Source organism: Haliotis cracherodii, unplaced genomic scaffold (assembly GCF_022045235.1).
Source record: "Haliotis cracherodii isolate W230 unplaced genomic scaffold, xgHalCrac1.p SCAF_21, whole genome shotgun sequence".
Lineage (NCBI taxonomy): Eukaryota > Metazoa > Mollusca > Gastropoda > Lepetellida > Haliotidae > Haliotis > Haliotis cracherodii.
The window spans coordinates 6,984,037-6,999,655 of NW_027266277.1; the positions used below are offsets into that span (position 1 = coordinate 6,984,037).

General features: G+C 39.1%; 1 protein-coding gene across 1 annotated transcript in view; it reads right to left on the reverse strand.

Annotated features, from left to right (window-relative positions):
- LOC139470768 (aromatic-L-amino-acid decarboxylase-like) overlaps positions 1-6,344 on the reverse strand; it is a 134,610-nt gene extending 128,266 nt beyond the window's left edge. The window contains exon 1 of the mRNA XM_071253055.1: positions 5,922-6,344. The gene's annotated coding sequence lies outside the window, so the exon portion shown is untranslated. The remainder of the gene's footprint in view (positions 1-5,921) is intronic.
- Between the last annotated feature and the right edge of the window lie 9,275 nt (positions 6,345-15,619).

The window sequence follows — 15,619 nt, forward strand, 5'->3', positions numbered from 1 at the left end:
ATCCGGATCTTCAAGGGTCGGGGGAAATGCGGTTTTATGCGTCCTGCATTATGTTTCCGACAACGAGCCGGAGCCGGAGCCGAAGCTGGAGCCGGAGCCAAAGCCGAAGCCGGAGCCGGAGCCGAAGCCGGAGGCGACTGGCATAAAACCTGACAAGGGATGCATAACAACCACATATATAGCCTGACTGAGCCTGCTACAACGAATTTATCTTACCTTCATGTTTCAATCTTCGTGGTAAGCGAGGTAAAACAAATTGAAAATTACTAGAACACAGTGGTTCGATTGGGCTGAGGTGCTGTGTCACGAGACCTTCCTTAACTCGTAAACAACGTGCGATTTTTTTCTTCGCAGCGGGGAAAAGGGATTTATTCTCACGCTCAGATCTACCGCTAAGATAACGTTCCTTGCTCCAGAGCCCACTGCCAACAGACCACTGTCCTCCCCCGACACGGGCGCAACCCACGTGGGCTAGCAGCTTGCCCAATCTACTCGTATATTACGATGATGGGGATACATTATACCCCGGTTCTAACCTGTACTAGTCACCCCACGCGCATCAATTGTCCTCCCTTATTGTTGATCTGTTTCATTATGCGTAAGAATCGGAATTTCTGCTCCGATTGGCGAAATCCAAACATGGGAATTTGACCAGTTTAACTTTAACATCAGGTATATCGACCTAATGTTCAATATTGGTCAAATAGCCCATTCCCTTTCAGATCTAGAATTACCCACCTTATACCCTAGTGAGTTACACATATGAGACCAGTGAAACCGCCTCTTCTTTTCCAAATTTACATATAGGCATTACGATTCATAGCGAGCAATATTCAAGCAGCTCACGTCCTTGGTGTCACTGTTGAGGAATAATAGAGCGTCAAAGGGAGTCATACGACTATTGCTAAAAAAGCTGTTAGTTCAAAGATTTAGTTAGGGCATTCCAAGTAAGATACATCAGTGACAACTCCCTATTTTGACTTGTACAAAATGTAACCGTGTTTCATCAGGTGGACAACTGACTTTCCTTTGCCGATCCACCCCCCCCCCCCCCCCCCCCCCCCCCATGGAAGCATACTCTCACCTGTTCGCGAACATGTTGTATCATCACTATTTGATATTATCCCGGTGATCGGTCTGTGGTTCGATCCCCGGCTGCCTCATACCACGTAACAAGATAATACACTGCCTGGTGCTCGGCATTAAGGGGATAAAATAAGAACAGTCCGAGTTTGAGTGGTACCTAAGTCAGCTAGCACTATAAAACCAACATTGGTCCCCGACCAGATGTAAATATGGAGCTGTTGTCTGGTTTGTTGTTTAATACCGCACTCAGCAATATTCCAGCTATATGACGGCGGTCTGTAAATACTCGAGTCTGGACCAGACAATCCAGTGATTGATACCAAGAGCATCTATCCACGCAGTTGAGATACGATGACATGCATCAACCAAGTCAGCGAGTCTGACCACCCGATCCCGTTAGTCGCTTCTTACGACGAGCATATTATACTGTTTTATAAACATATTTGTTTATATGTTACCACTGGGAACAAAAGGTTAATTTGTTCCGAGTTTATTGAATGAGGCCTCGATCGTATGAAATTCCCCACCATGCGTGCAGTGCCTTGTTCCGAAATTAATCAAGCAAGCTGGATCAATGGAGTATGCGGGGAATTTCGCAGGGTAAATGATATTACGTACTATACGTGTCGCATTTATTGGTCGAATAAATATGACTAAAGGGTAAAAACTATCTCTTCTGGAAGCAAAACTGGCCAACGCGTCTACTGAGCAAGATTCAACGGAGTCATGCACATTTCAGCTCCATATCAACAGCCTGTTGCTGTACAAAGATGTGCAAGTCCAACAGACAGCCCAATAAATCAATACTGCGTGTCTACATCTGTAAACCATATTGAAAACGTATCGTGATTATCGTTCAACAGCTCGTGGGAAATGAACTGTTCCGAGATGTGAGATGGTGAATTGGGCACGCTTCCCGATCACACTGAAACCTGCCGGAGCGACAGTCTCCCAATATATCTCTCCCTGTCTGTTATCGGAGTGTAACACCATGCCTGTTTATGTGATGTAATTAATAGTTCAGCACGTTCTCTTTACGGAAGTTAATCATCGACATTAACTTGCTACAACTCTCAAACGTCCAGCAGTAATCAATGTGGAACTATTACCTACTACAACATCTGTTGCTGTTTGCATGCAATTAATATCCATAACCTACTTCTACCTTGGAAACGAGGTCATTACCATGGAAACCACTTGAGATCTGTGAAGTTCCATGGGTTTATCCATATTACCATGACAGAGCGGTATATTAACATTATAGGATACATGTTACTTATAGTCCTTGTTATAAATACTTATCACCGTAGTTCATATGATCAATCGTTTTAATTATGTCTTGTTAATTTTATACATAATCAGTCATTTTTCAATGTTCTTCGTTGACCATTGTTTAATCATTTACATAATGGTGTCCCTCTATACAGCTAGACACATGTCGATTCGATGTACACAGCTCATTCACTAAGGTGAATGAGGGCAGAATGTATAAAACCTTTATGTAATATATCAAATATTTCAGGAAACGTGTAATTTCTGAAAGTTTCCGGGAGTATGTATGTATATTCGCCGCCATATATAGGCTACTAATCCCTAACCCTTTCCGTGGTTATAATCCCTGACAATTTCCTATAATCCCTGATAATTTCCTGACAATCCTTCCCGTTATATGCGATTCTATGTCGTGTGGGAATATGTAATCATATACAGAAATCGAACATGCCATCAGTTCCATTGTAGGGGTGACGGGTAATAGAAAAAGGTTTTAAAATGCTAAGCGAATATAATTCTACAGGAAACTTTATGGATTAATATTACATTATACATTTATCATGTGTAAATGTTATTAGTTAGTTAGCAATTACCCCTAGTAAACAATAATAAAATCAAAATAAATGTCTCTCCACCCCGAACTTGGATGTGGCAGAACTTGACCTACATCACGGTTACTCACATCTCACAGCTGTCAATGGCTGACAATATGTGTACACATTCTCCGTTACGAGTTATAGAAAGAAGCAAGATCACAACCCCGATCTATGATGTGGTTCAACATAAACAAGTAGATTATATGGGATTGATCGAACTTGCTGGTACATCCATATGATTACCAATGTGACTGAGTATGAGGTGTTAGTTAGTGTTAGTCATGGCTATTTGGGCTTTACCTGTCTTCATGCTGAAATAGTTGGCTGGTAATTAAACTGAAGCTATTTTTACAAACGCAATATGTACAAAAACGTTTAGACAATATCCATCAATATTTGCATTCCAATATCAAATGGTCCTGCGATCGTTGACCTCCCCAGACCAGAGGTTGTTGGAACTACACTCTTCAATAAATCACTCGTGTTTTCTCGCAGCAGTGATGGATATTCTTGTCGTTAGAACAAACCTTGGTGGGAGAAAGGCATTGACTTTAGGAGTCATAAAACTACATCGTATTCAACCAGCAAAGGTTGATTGTTTAACTAATTAATTCACCGTTTTATTCAGAGAATTCATGCTGCAAGTGCAGAATTAAAAGGTTCGATAAAAATCTCTTATTGTCTCGTGAAGTTGGGGTGAATGGCGTTGGTGTACGATTGGTCACGTGAACAAAAACGTGACGGGAACATTTATGAGGGTATTTCACTCAATTTCACAAGACAGATTCGTTGAAGTCAATGCAGTATACATGCTAACGAAAAAGGAACCTTGCTTATATAAAATTCAATAAAAATATATTGATACTGGAAATAAATAATGCAACTTTCATATTCATGAAGACATATCAACGTCATGGTCGTGATTCACAACTTGCACTGGATGTTAATGCATGGTGCACAATTAGGATGCTGGTAGGTTTATTGGGAGCATGATACTCATAAACCTGTTTTTCACGTGAACAGCACACAATGATTGCTAAGCTATCGGGTGCCCATAAAACACTTTTGTTTGAACGTATAGACAATCGACGCCTACACCAGACATTTTAATGTTCATCGAAGCACAATTTTACCTCTTTGGAGACGTTATGTAGTACAGGACAAAACTCCCGGGCCAGTCGTCCACGTGTCACGTCACGTCAAGAAGCGGTTGTTGCTTCGACGGAATCGACACCAAACTGCCACATTAACAGCTCGGACAAGTTCTGGTTTGAGGCCAATTAGAGTGGCAGACCCGTACACAACCGGTGGCGGGAGCACCCGACCCCAGAGTTCAACGATACGCCCAATTTTGCTTCCACGACACCTCCTAGCTTGGTGTAAATGTAGACAGCATCTAAGGTTCAGAAGACAAATCTTGGACAGTATGCTGTTCACCAGTAAGGGAGTTAACTCAAGTTAAAAGTCCATCCTTGCCGAACTAGGCTAGTATTATGGAGATATATTTTGGGTGGACTAACGAGTCTATGCATAGTCCAATCAAATTCACGTAACGAAATCGACATCCGGTTCGTAAACTGTAGTGCAACTGTTAAATGCAGGATTTGCAAACCATGTGCACCGACAACTCGGCGTCAACAGATATTTTAAAAAAAAATAATGATTTTTTTCAAGGTGCACACGTGATGTGATGCACTGCGTGATGTAAGACCCGTTTTATTACAATAAGAATCTTGACTATCGATCAGATTGTCTTGACTGTAGGCATCCATTTTGTTTAAAGCAAATGCAAGTGATATGAGAAATGGAATCTGATTGGTCAATAGGAGGGACATAGAAGTGACATAACTCGTAAGCCACTGATGGCGCTACGATCCAGCCCAGAAATTCCTGTCACCCATAGAACATGTTTTGGGTTAGATGGAGATACGAGACTACGACAGGACCAGAACCAGACGGTAACCAGCCGGACACAGCTGAGTCGATCTTTGGTTGACATTTGGAACAACATCCACCAGGCTGTTTTCAATAATCTAATGTCTTCAATGCGCCGCAAAAGGTGGTCACATCCTATTTTGACATTTATGATGGAGTTATTACACCAACCCTACGACGTGTAACTGTCTCCTGTTATCAGGTTTTGGTTTTGTCAATGAATTTATTTCAATAACATAACATTTACAACACTTATGACCCGTGAAGATCAGGGTTAGAATAGGTCTACAGCAACCCATGCGTGTCATAAAAGGCGATTATGCTTGTACGAGGCGAGTAACGGGATCGGGTGGCAGGCTTGGTTAATGCAAGTAATCGTATTCCAACTGCGTGGACCCGTGAAGATCCGGATTAGAATAGGTCTTCAACAACCCATGCTTGCCGTCGTTTGTCGTGAGAGGCGACAAACGGGATCGGGTGGTCAGGCTCGTTGACTTGATTGATGCATGTCGTCGATCCCAATTCCGTGGATCGATGCTCATGATATCAATCTATGGATTGTCTGGTCCAGACTCGCCTTAATATAGCTGCAATATTGCTGAGTGCAGCGTTAAACAACAAAACAACCAACCAACAGCCAATTGCGTGGATCGATGCTCATATCGCTCACGAGACTGTCTATTTACAAACCGCCGTCATTAAGCTGGAATATTTCTGAGTGCGGCGTAAAACAACAATCAAAATCAAACTATAACACTTTTACGAAGCACAGTTTCTTTACGTTGATGCCTGTAACATTGGAACTGTTGTGTTCAGCTGGCATCACATGAGTATGTTTAGTTCATTTGCATACAATGGGGGATTCTGAAGATGAACTATATTTTATCAAGCAATGTTGTCACAACACACTTTCATGATTTTGATCTTCAAACCTAGAAGTATAAATCTAATTGGAGTTGATGCACTCGTGTTATGTAACTTTTCCATACATGTGTGCACATGCCTGTGAATGTTACTGACGGAACCACTCACCTGACAAGTTCCTGTCTTTCGTATGCTTCAAATATTCCGGAAGATATGCGTCAGTTCAAGTGGTCAAGCATGACGATTCTGATCCATGATAAGCACAAGGAATACTGCATAAAAATAGAAACAATGGCCGTCCTTACTTCATGCCATGGCTTAGCCAACGTCTTTCCCAGCGCAAACGGTTGGACTTGCATGATGCTTCATACTATCGAGGGCCTCATTGATCGAACACAGCTGAACGTATATGTAGCTGTCTACATGCGCCGACAGTCATATACACTGGAAGCTCGCTTCTGTTGTTGACGACGCGTCGTACTTGAAACGGTCTTGGTCGAATACGGGAGATGTATTTCACTTAACAGTGCAAAATGGCAAGTGTAGTGGTCATTAAGCAGAAATGAACATGTCTACTTGTTGAAGACAGCAACTAGTGTCTCAGTGCGCGAAAGATATTTGCTGTGCACACGTTTCCGAGGAGAGAGAGCCAATTGGAGGAAACATCTGCTGCAAGGCCAGTCTGGCGGTAATGAGTAGAATTCCGTCATACAGCTACCAGTAGCTTGCTGATATCAGGTACAACAATATGGAGACCTTATATCAATTGTTGCAGCCCGCATACAGTAGACTTCTTTACGATCTATTGGAAACTATAAAAATAAACATAATATGATATGGATATAAATAGTAACATAGCACATGTAGCATTGCAAACAATTAAATCAAAATGTATGTAAAAACTGCTTCGCTCGCTTGTTCGACAAATGTAAACAATGTGCGTGATGTCATTTGTACTTCTGGTGGACTCTTGTTTCCGGAGGAAATGTAGTCTAAATACATTATCAAAAAATATCATTACATGTTTGTATCATTCTTAGTATCATTCGGAAAACAAAAGAAACATACACGGTGGATATTGATCATCATCAAACAATCAAAGTCAGCATCCTAGAAGGTAAATTGTTACAGAAGCCTCGTTTCCTAGTGAAAAATAGCTACTTGTCCTCGGCGGGGTTGTCGTCCGTAAGTTTTGTCAGTCATCAGTGCATCGACGTTTGTATTTATTTAGGAGAATAACCTGGTTTTTCAAATTTGATATATGTAGTCCCACTGCGGAACCGAGTGCTTTAGCGAGAGATGTCAAATGTATAAATAAGAGGTATCATATCTACAATGGATAAACATCAATTTTCCGAACACAACAGATGTATCGCCATGATGGCAAGAACGGTTTCAATACGGTAGTCTTTTGGAACGCATAATTATATGCAGGTAAGCGATTTCCGAAAAAGGGTCGCAGGTAGTGATAAATGTAACGCATATTCCAAGAGTTTTTACTTTCTATTATTCTTGAGTATTTCAAACTTATGGTTACAAAACAAATAGTTTTTTTCAAAACGAATTGATGGAATAACCCTTCATAGAAATATATTTCTCTCACCCCTTTTGTCAGACACCTGACAAAATGACAAATGCCACGGCTGAGTTCTCCCAGTAATCAATGCTTGGTACCCAAGTGGTACAATGGATTAGTCCCGACCATACTCCAATTGTCAGACATGTCAGGAGAATCTAAGACTTATAATAACTATCACTGACTAAAGCATGCAATGATATTGTTTTTTTAAAAAAAAGTATCTGTCTTCCTGTCTTATGATCACGGGCAGGTTCACTTGCGTGCTCGATATGCATTTGAGAGTGTTTACAGCGATCATTCCCTCTCCTACACGAATAGATGAAATGGGGTTTAACGTCGTGTCCAAGATTATAGCACTTATATAAGCGACGTGCATGCACGTATGTTTGTGTGGCTGCTTGTACTAGCCCGGACTGATGTCGATTTATAGTGCTAGCACACTGAGATACCATGCCGCAGTTTAACATGAATACCCCACTCAGACACAGTATACTGACTCCGAGCCGACCAGTCCTTGTTTTAGCCCCTTAACCCCCTGGACCCGGTTGTATCAAACTTTAATGATGCATTAACGTGTCATTAAACCTTCATTAACTAATGTATCATTAAATCCAGTTGTACTAACGTTTTAATGACGTCGTGGTGTCATTAGCGCGTCATTAACTTAATGAAGGTTCTGGGGCATCATTAGCGTTTCATTAACAACAAACATGGCCGCGAACATATTGTTTGAACGCTTAGGACGCACAAGGAAAGACTGTGTTTTCAGAAAACGAACTCAACACCTCGAATCCATGAGCGATGAAGAAGTAAGGGCACGCTACCGTTTTTGGAAGGCAAGCATCAGATATATCTGCGATCTTGTGAGAGATGAATTACAGCCCAAATCTGCAAGATCGCACGCACTAAGTGTTGAACTACAGGTAAATGTCGTCAATAGAAACTCAGCTAGTTTGAAATAAACATATTATTATAGCGCCAAATTTATAGCGGCAATCTTTACAATGAATGAAACGCACTTCTACGTGGGTCAGCTCACTGGTCTGTGTTGGTAAAGTCTTATGTGCAGCCTAATGATACCAACCTTGTAAATATATTTCACAATAGAAAGTAATGTAAATTCATGGATCCCTTTCACTTCACTCCAGAAAGATACGTTTTCAACTTGGCGTTGTCAGCCATGATCAATTTCATAAGGGGGAGTTACTCTAATGACGTAAACTAAATGTGTCGTGCACACTGAAGAGAACAGTTTTGCGTGTTCGATTCCGGCCAAAAGAACCTTTTGATTAATTAAAGCATGCACATCTTATATCAATAATTAACACTTTACTTAGTGAGACATAATAAAAACGCAGCCAAATAAATAACAAAGTGGATATAAGTATTATGGAAATATTTGAAAATTTGTCAAACCTATCATTAGCCTCTGTATAATCATTTTATCAGGTTCTGGTAGCCCTACGTTTCTTTGCAAGTGGAAGTTTCCTACAAATCACTGGCGACACAATAGGGATAGACAAATCAACAGCCTCACGAGTTGTGAGGAAAGTTTCCCTTGCCATTGCGTCTCTTGTGCCCAAGTTTATTACCTGGCCGTCCGAGAGGGATATAGGCGACATTAGAAAGGAATTCTACAATATATCTCGATTTCCTGGAGTGATCGGATGTATCGATGGGACACATGTACGGATACAAGCACCATCAGACAACGAACCTGCCTTTGTCAATAGGAAAGGCTACCATTCGATCAACGTTCAAGCAGTGTGTGACAGCCAAGGTGTGTTAAATAATTTTTTTATAATAACAAATCAAATGTCACTGTTAAACCTGTGCATGGAGCATAAACGTCCTCCCTTCAAAGTCACAAGGACAATATGTTTACGACCCTGACACCATTCACGTTGTTAAACGAAATAGCTATCAGACAAATCTTTATAGTATGATATGATTTCAGCATTTGTTGTTTAACGCCGCGATCAGCAATGTTTCAGCTATATTGCAGTGGCTGCATTATGAACCAAGTTCGATGGTAATATTGACTTATATTAACATTGACCACATTTGTCTCGTTCTGTAGGTAAATTTACTAACTTAGTGGCGAGATGGCCAGGCAGTACGCATGACAGCCACGTGTTCAAGATGAGTAACGTGCGGCAACACCTGGAAACACACCATACGACTCTACAAGACGGCGTTATTCTCGGTGACAGTGGATACGCATGTCGTCCGTATTTGATGCCAGAGGGACATATATGTCCTTCCTCTACAACCCTCACTTTGAAGTCGAATAAAATTCAAAATACATCACCCACACAAATACACTTCACAGTTTTGAATAAGTTTGGAAATTCCCTGTTCTGTGATATCATTCACTGGCATTTTAGGCCAAGCAAAATTACTGAAAATGACCTCTGAAAATTAGGTACATCGTAAATGTCGCCATTTTTTACACATTACTAAATCACCACTCACGGCGTTATTTACAGCATGTTTTGAAATCTAAATTTAGGATATTTACTCGGAGAAATGAATTTCAAAAATAGCATATTGGTGATCACGGGTATCTGTCTTTTATGAAATCACCAATGATCATTCCAAAACGTCTCCGATAACCCGAGAATCGTTTCGAATGTTTTGGAAAATACGCAAACACGAACGCCGAAGTGAACTTTCCGCCATATTGGATAGTGTTTACAAAATCACTTTTCAGGTACACCGGTTATGAGGCGCCTGTAACATCGCGTATATTTCAAACTTAGCTGCCATACACACATCCTTGAATTCCTCGTACATCTTAGAATCAAATGACCAATGGCTGGGTGAAATCAGGCAAAATATGTTAGTTGTGAAAACGAACGCTGTGCTCGAAAAACTGCACTTGTTTGAAATGTAAACAAAGCAAAATACAGATTTTAAACAGTGTAGCATTTTCTCCTAATTTGAGCTATCCATTCGTCTATTCTTTCAAGACAATGGCTCAACATTTTCAGAATATGCACGGGAAGAGAATAGTAGGAAAAATTAGGGAATTTAAAATAGATACATTGCAAAGATTTGATGTTTTCAACAGAAATTGTCAAAGTTACCGTCCTGTGTGACGCCATGACTGACGCAAATTCACGCACAACGACAACGGTATTTATCGGAATTTCTGCCTATTTCGGTTCTTTTCAATGAAAATTATAACAACAAATAACAGTACATAGATTGTCAGAATGTTTCTGATTACTTACATGTCACATTTATGTATATGCGATCGCTGAATCAACGAAAGTCCCCTCGTAAAATCCCGCGTACTGTTGACAGTGAACACGCCATTTTGTAAAAGTCGGTCACAAGTAGTGATGTCATACGTCAACATTGTTGTACATATTTGGTAATTTCTTTGAGGTGAAGGTCCTTGAATGAGAGTGCACACGATCATTGTATCATGCTGTTTACAGTTTCAGTTATGATGTAGATTTTGCATATGTTTTATACATTTTTTCACACAATTAATTTCCCTTTGGATATTTGGATATGTTCAAAATGATATCATACGCAGATATAAGCCACAACATGTATGAACGAACCTTTGATAATCTGTTTGTATGAACATTGTTTACATAACAATTGATAGGGTTTTAGTGTCGAATACGATATTTCTTTCCTTTGGACAAGTGATGAAGCGTAAAGGTAACTGCAGCATGTACGTATTTCTTGGGATGTGTAAAAGTCAATATCATAAGTACATATATAACAATGTCTTTGAATAGCTGTTTCATTTTATTTTATAACTAAAACTAAGTAGGTCTCTATTACTTTAAAAAAATGGATAATATTTTTCGTAAAAAGATATGCACACACTTCTGAAAGAATTGTCTTGGTCTTGGAATTGTTTTTGTTTTTTGTCGTTTGATACACAGAGCCGTGATCTAACGATTCGCCAGGTGCGTGTTAGCCACAAACAATTTACGCATTATTCCTCTTGTTTTGCATTATATAATCAATGGGTTCATTCTTTTTTTAATATTGTGATCACAAGATATTAAACTGTTCACTTTATCTCTCCAGGAATTGTAAAATGTATAAAAATAAAACCCATGCCAAGTACGTACCCTAGCTAGCTGTTGGTTCAACCGTATACGATTATCCTGACAATTCTATACCAATAGAGCTTTCTTAGCATCTTTTAGTGTGTAATTCTGAGACGAGGTGAAGAGAAATAATAACAATATCTGTCCAATATTGAATATAATTTGGTTGTCTTGAAATATTCTTTTGGGTATTTTATTACGTAAACTGATGCCAAACAGGTGCGTGTCTTGTCCAATTAAGACACACGATAAACTAGCTAATTGCAATTTTTTTACATATTCAAGACATTATTTAATTGGTGAAAGCAGTCATTTTATGTTGTGTCGAAAAAGCGTGAAATTCCGTTTTACACATCGATATTTTCCATATCTTGAACGAAAATTAGGGGAGATATATATTAATCAAAATACCAGAGTCATCTTTCTCCGACGTTATGAAAGACATAAAACCAGCCATGACGGCAAATAGAACGGTGTTATTTCTTTGGGTATTTCATTACATTTGATGATAGGGCTAGTGCTCCATTAATAATGGTGCAACATCAGTCAAGTTACACTTACACATTCAGGAGAATGTTGGAATCTAAGGACTAAGTTATAATTTAGATAGGGCCATCCATTTCTCTATTACCTCTTTTTTATGAAGCACGATTTCATCATTTCTTATGGGGTTTTTTTTACAACTAAACGTATACAGTTTCTTTATCGATATTTGTGTTGGAATAGTTTAGTTCCTCGTGAACAAAACACCACGAAAATAGATTATCCTTACCCACAGTTAATTCTCACCAAGTGACCTGAGTTACAATTAGCTAGTGCTAAGCTTAGCGGAGTTATGCCCCCTTTTCTGTGTACGTGTGTAACCTCTCCGTCGCCTTTTGACGTCATAGAGAAAAATCTGTTTCCCTCATTTACGGCAATCTATTTTTGGCATTGCATGTTTGTCGTTATACATACGCATATAACTCCATTTGATATATAGTTATGTCGTTCAGATAGGCAGTATTTTGTTCGCTCACAGATTCCGTAAAGCTTGTAAGTAAAAAAAATCGTCGCACAGTACTTTTATCGGTGTACGATAAAAAGCGGAGAAATTTACTGTTTTTCAAGGCAGAAAAATTCTCGGGCAACACTTAGAAGTGTATTTTTTTAAAAACCGGTTAAATATTTGCAGTTAACTTTACACCATCAAATAAGAAATTTAATATTCTCCACCTCTGCGTAATTTTATAGCCAGAGGTAGATCCAGTGCCGCGTGAGCGCAATTCTCGCACAACCTTCACTTTTCCGATCTTAGGAAAATGTGTGTCAGAAAAAAAACTCGGCATCCAGAGGGTTATGCCGAGCGCCAGACAGGGTGACAAGAAGTACCATCTTTTAACGTCTTTTGGTATGACGTGGCCGGGGATCGAACCCCTGACCTTCCGCTCTCCGGGCAGACGTTCTGCCACTTGAGGTCACTCTCCTACATGTCCCGGTGGTAGAGTACAGTACAGTACAGTACCATACCAAACCAAATGTGTGTAGTTGAAGATGACGTCATTTGTTGAATACAGGTGATGTATTAGGAGAGTAGTTAACACAAAGGTGGCGAAGACAAGAAGATGAACATGTACGTAGAAAAAACTACAAAGAGCGAATGTGAGTAACAAATTATGATTGACCGATCAAGTTTACTTTATCTGATGTGATTGGGGTTTCTTACTCATGCATATCCAACTTATTAATGACCTCACACACACACACACACATATAGTAATAATTAAATAAGTGGAGTAAGATAGAACACAGTTTTAATAGGCTAGCGCTTTCAACTCGTACCACGTACGAGTCTCATCAGGCCATAACTGAATAACGGACATGAAGTAGTAACATATAGTTACGTGACGTCATAACATTTAGGAAACTATGACGTCACAATACCAAGGTGACAATGGACAAATTGTCACCTTGGTATTGTGACGTAGAATTGCTACATAGAAGAAATTCAGGGCATGTACTTGATAAACTTCTTAAAATCTGGAAAGATGAGCGCAACAAAGATGAAGAAAACGCATTTGAAAAGTGGCGACAAAAAGAAAACTGGTTGCTGAGATATCAAGAAAGATATGGGAACTGTTTTTTTCAAAAATAAGAAGCAAACAGATCACACCCCTCATGCAATTGTTAACAAACCCGTTGTGATGAGGAATCAAGCATCCCAGATAAAAATGCCTAAGACAAATAACAACAAGTCAAAGATTGTTACATGCGGGAAAACCTTTGCCGATGCAGTTACAGTTGGGAATTCTGAAACAGTTCATTCACCACAGCAACGAAGGCGCAACGAAGGCGCATTAGTAATAGATACAAAGGTGGGTATAAACTAAAGAATATTAAAACATATGGCCGACAAATGGGTCCCAACGGACCAGGACGTGATCATAAAAACAAATCGTTTGGAAACAAGTGTGATGGTGACAACGTTACCTACATCGGCAATGCAATCAAGAAATATTTTTTAGGAAGAGGCAGTTTCCACGAAAAGCCAAGACTCCCAAGGTGGAAAAGGCAGGGAATCACATAAAAGATCCTAAAATCATAAACCTGTCTTGTCATTCCCTCAGTGTAAATGAAGTCAGTTTACTGAAAAAAGGTTTAAAGTTTACACCTACACCTACGCCCAATCCGGAGGCTATCAAAACAGACTTAAAGAACTTTACTTGAAAAGTGAGATTGGCTGAATATTTTGAACCTGAAGAGGACAACGACGTCAAATGGGATGATGACGCAGGCAATAGGAAATATGGTGAAAGTCTGGTGAAAAATAAATCTAGTTTTATACCTCAACGCGGGGGAGAAAAATATTTGGAAGACTTTTGTGATAGACTTGAAAGTGCTCCTATTCATGTAAAACAAACAAAACCAAACCTATCTGAATATGAATTGAAAGGCCTTTCTTATCTTAAAAATAATACAGACATCGTTATTTAAGAAGCCGATAAAGGGGGTGCTATTGTTATTATGAAAAAATCATTTTATCAAAGAAAGATAATGTCCATTTTAAATGATGATCAATATTATAGCAATTCTAGTAAAAGAGAAGAAAAATCTGTCCAGAATAAGGTTAAGAAATTGTTAGATAAGTATAATGACGAAATTCTAGACAAAGAAAAGGACTATCTTACCAATTTTGAACCTAAAACCGCTATTTTTTATGGCCTACCCAAAGTACATAAAAGTAAATGTATTCAAAAGGAAATTAATGATAAAAATTGTGAAGTCATTTCTACTGAAAATCCCAAAGATTTACCATTTAGACCAATTGTGGGAGGACCCGAGAGCTGTACTCAGCGTCCTAGCAATTTCATAGATATTATTCTTAAGCCTTAATGTAAACATGTAAAAAGTTTTCTCAGAGATAACATTGATTTTTTATGTAAATTACCTACTCTGGTACTGGAAGGATCTATGTTAGTTAATTTTGATGTTGTTAGTTTGTATAGTAATATTGAGACTGAGCTCGGACTGGAAGCTATCAGATCCTGGCTGGAAGAATACCGCCATGAAATATCAGATAGATTTTCGGATGAGTTTATCATTGATGCATTGAAGTTGGTTATTACCAATAACATGTTTTATTTTGATGGATCTTATTATTCACAAAAGAAAGGAGTAGCCATGGGTACTAAGGTAGCCCCTACTTATGCAACCCTTGTGTTGGGATTTTTAGAGAATATGTTTTATGATAAGGTGAGAGAAACTCTTGGTGAATCTATAAAAGAACAAATTGAATATTCATGGAAAAGGTTTTTAGACGACTGTTTTATCATATTAAAAACCAGTGAAAGTCAACTTACCGCTGTTCATGAAATTTTAAATTCACTTAATGCGTCACTCAATTTCACTATGGAAAAAAGCGAATCCAGTTAAACCTTTCTCGATGTAAGAATCAATTTAATATCTGGGAGATTTGTACAAACTGATATCTTTTATAAAAATACTGATACGCACCAATATTTGGATTTCGGATCATGTCACCCGTATCATACAAAACGTAATATCCCTTACTGTCTCGCAAGACGTATTTGTACCATTGTTTCCGGGAATGATGTTAAAACTACCAGCCTTGCTGAACTTAAGAGTTTCCTACTGCATCAAAATTATCCCGCAAAGCTAATTGAAGATAACATACAGAAGGCGCTAAGTATCAAGCAACTAACACTGAG